Here is a 4,256-nt window from a genome sequence, read left to right on the forward strand (position 1 = left end):
CTGGCCAGGGGCAGGCAGTTTAGAGACCAGTTCCTTTCCCCTCCATCAGGTGCCCCAGCTGGCCAGGGGCAGGCAGTTTAGAGACCAGGCAGGAACTACCTATCCTACAGGAAACGGGGAGAACATGCAAACTCCACACAGAAAGGCCCTTTCGCCAACCTCCCAAGTGCTTTTCCTTTTGGTACTTTAAGTACATTTTTGACCTGAGATCGGATTCTAAAAATGTCTTCTCCTGACAGTTTTCTGAAAAAGCTATGTTTCTATGTCAGTCGATTTTTCAAAAATAGCAGACCTACAAGCTCGTAGCGCGGCACTCGGTGCCGCGCTATGAGCTTGTAGATCTGCTATTTTTCAATAGCTAAAGCATAACATAATGCTAACACCAAAAGGGGTTCCCGCCCAAAATGGGTTAAGTACATTTTGATTCCATTATTTGTAATTTTGCATTTTGATTACCCAACTTATACTTGTTTCTACATTGCAGTATTGATACTTTTACTTGCAGTAAGTAATCCCTGCTCCCGCCGTAATACCTGGAGGTCTCTCCTTCCTGCATACGTCTCTCTGTCTCAGCCCCCTGTCAGCTCCCCTGTACACAAAAGGTGCACAGGGGAGCTGTGCACCCTCTGTCCTTTTTTCAAAAGAGTAAAAGAAATGTCATTGTATCCTTAATGCACAAACGGGTTGGCCTAGTTTGCGGCCCCGGGTCGAGCTGTGTGGGACTGTGGGTGGCCCTGACGGAACTCACTGCAGTGAAATAAAAACATAAGACAAGGGCAAGGCTGGCTCTCTGTCAGACCAAGGGTTAATGAGGTGGCAGAGAGGCGTGTGTTTGCTGCTGTGGATCAAACCAAGCGCTCCTTATCAAACTAAGGTCAGAGCTGGGAAATCAAAACAATATATCTGTGTGATGCGAGACAAAGTATGATATACAGTAGCTTAAATGTTGTCTTTTCCTACTATTGAATGTTTTTGTATTAGTATACTGTTTTCCTTCCATGAACCGGAAGTGATTTTGTTTTTCCTCCTCGATTTTGAAAAATGCATTTCTCTCAGATTCTTTTCCCAGATTGCGTTTTTGGTCAACTGTCAAAAGAAGATGTATTCAAGTGCCCAATGATTGCGTTTACAAAATTTCAATAAACCGTATAAAAAAAAGGTTCACAATGTGTTGCATCGCGATACCTTGTAGATCGGCTATTTTCAAATGGCAAAAAAATTATAAATAACAAAAAACTAACTAAAGTTTTCAAATAATTGTAGTGGAATTTTCTGTCCTTTTTTATCCTCACATTCCGTGCTCGGCCAATCAAATCATCGCTATGGGGTTCACACAAACACACAAAGGTGGGCATAGGAGGGGCTAGCACCCGGTCCCTCAAAAATCCTCAAGTGTCAGCAGTACAGTACTGTACTTGAGTAAATACTACAACACTGCTGGAAAGCAAAGTCCAGAAGTCTTCCAGAGTGTGAAGAATCTCAGTCTGTGTGTTGAAGGGCGTTCCAGGAACTTGGAACTTGGTGCATCAAAGGAAGAATGCACTCTTACAGAGTTCAGCGCTTGCTCGGGGCACTTTTAACAACGAGGCAAACATTAGAACGAGTTATGTAGGTTCCGCTCCACAATTTCATTCAAAGTTGGGAGTTAATCTATATGTAAATTAATTGTGATTTTATTCAATTTCATTCTTCCTTTTCATTCTTCTTTTATTCTTGTGATTTGTGAATATAATAATGATAATGATTTTTGGGTTGGTTGGATGCTAAGAGCACTGCCGTTTGCTACATTCAGTCCTGTTTAATTCACCATACGGTATGTAGGCTTTTTGTATTTTTATTGTCTTCTTACTGCAAAACCAGTTGTCCTCCGAAAAATGAAGATTATGATTGATTGATTCTTTATTTAATTTAAGTGTCATGCTTCTGAAGAAGTCCATATGGACTTACAGGACACTTTTTTTACAGTTTACAATAAACAATGACAATAAAGGACAATAAACCGACATGACAGTTTGCAAACAATGATCAAGTGAATACTAAATTTACACCCACGATTCTTACAAGGCAGATTACATAATATACATCGTAAAATATAATGCCATAAAATAAAAGACCCCATTTAGGCCTGTACTCCAGGCTCTAGAAACAAACTGTGCGGTCCTAAATATTTCATTATTAAATATCCACTCTAACTTCTCAGCATCATCTTCCCAGAATAGTTAAAGATTTTGTTGTTGTATTGCCTCAAATAGTGGAACCCTCAAATCATCCTACAGGGAACAATAAAACTAGAGGTTTGGCCCTCTACGTGGCCCTCACACTTATGTTGGGTGTCTGTCTGTGTCCCTTTTGAGCCCATATTTGGAGATCTCTTTATCTCTCAGTCTACCCGTGTCCCTTTTATGCCCATATGGAGGTCCCCGAAGTCATTAGTAGAATGGAAGAGCCACCCATCGACTAATCTAATATACAGCAACCTTCGCATGTTTCTTCACTAGTCCGATCCAGAAGAACACAGTTTGCCGGCCACTGTTACAGAGCTGACAATGAGGTTATATCTTCCCTTCTTCTCTGGAGTCCTGCCTCAAAGCAGACCAGAGGTAGAAAACTGTCGTTCCCTGATGTCATCGCTAGGGACACATGCATCAGTAAAGCAGGAACTGGGGCTGGCAATGAAGGACCGGAAAGTCTGGCGTGGCATTGTGAAATCCATGATCTCGACTGCGGTCGAAAATGAATGATGAGGATGTGCAACGTTTTAGGCAGTTTGTTCATGATACATCATTGGCATGATAAAAGGCACCGCTCACTTTAGACGAGCGTGATTTTGAATATATAGGCTGGTTCCCAACATGAGATCCAGGGACCACCAGGGGTCCTTGACATTAAAAAAGTTGAGAATCAGGGGTCTGTAACCTGTGTGTATATAGGTTGAAATAGGCAGAGGTTAGATGCTATCTGATGTTGCATCACATCTTGTCACATTAGACTGTATGAGGTCTGGGTCTGATGCACTGATCTCATTGTCTCTTTCTGTGTTCCTCTCTTCTGGACTCAAATGCACGTGCGTGCGTGCATGCGTGTGCGTGCGTCCATCTGTGCGTGTGTGTGTGTGTGTGCAGGGGACAAGGATCTATATTACATTGTGAGCTATTTGCTTAGCTGTTAGACGATTCCAAGAGGGAATGCAGGACGCCGCAACACTATCAATTGACCAGAAACTCAATGCACACACACACACACACACCGTGGAGACGTGGGGGAGGGGGGCCCTGATTGGCTCACAGACTGTTGCTATGGGGGTTTGGGCCCGCTCCGTCATTGGTCAGGTTCCTGGATCCAGGGAACAAACCGACACGGCAGTCAGTCAGTCAGCATCCCCGCCATCGTCATGACAACAGACAGGAAGCGAGAGACGACGGGGGGCGAAGATGCGGGAAAGAGTCATTACCTCGTTTTCTCCGTCTCCTGGCACTGCTTGCCCCCCCATCTCTCTCTCTCTCTCTCTCTCTCTCTCTCTCTCTCTGTCTCTCTCTCTCTCTCTCTCTCTCTCTCTCTCTCTCTCTCTCTCTCTCTCTCTCTCTCTCCTCTCTCTCTCTCTCTCTCTCTGTGTATTTTTTAGAGGATGAGCCATGGGTGAACATAAAAAAACAAACTGCTGCAACATTTTGATTTACAGTATAAACGGCTTAAACGTGAACCCCTCCCCCTCCCCCCTCCTGCCCCATGCGAATACCCTCGCACGCCACACAACCTCTCTCACTCTGCAGGGGGCAATCAACAAACTACTACTAATCCTCACTGGGGCAGGGGGAATATTAATATGACATGTATGTATTGTGTGTGTGTGTGTGGGGGATGGGGGGGGGGGGGGGGGGGGTTGGATTTGCATGAGTATGTAATTTTATTTGCATCACTATATTTATGTGTGCAATAATGTGTGTGCTCTAGTGGTTTATGTGGGCTATTCATCACAGTAGTACACACTGTGTGTGTGTGTGTGTGTGTGTGTGTGTGTGTGTGTGTGTGTGTGTGTGGGTGTGGGGTGTGGGTGTGTGTGTGTGTGCCTGCGCGTGTTATGATGCTATGCAAATCGTCTGTCGGGTGGAAACTGGAAAACCTCCTATGTCCAAATTTAAGACATTTACTTTTCAGGATTCAAAAAAATAAATATCATAAATAGCAGATCTACAAGCGTGAAACGCTGCACGAAGATCTGCTACTTTTGATGCTTCTGTGTGACATGCAGTATGATC

The sequence above is a fragment of the Electrona antarctica genome (genome assembly GCF_951216825.1).
Source record: "Electrona antarctica genome assembly, chromosome: 24".
In the NCBI taxonomy this organism is placed as follows: domain Eukaryota; kingdom Metazoa; phylum Chordata; class Actinopteri; order Myctophiformes; family Myctophidae; genus Electrona; species Electrona antarctica.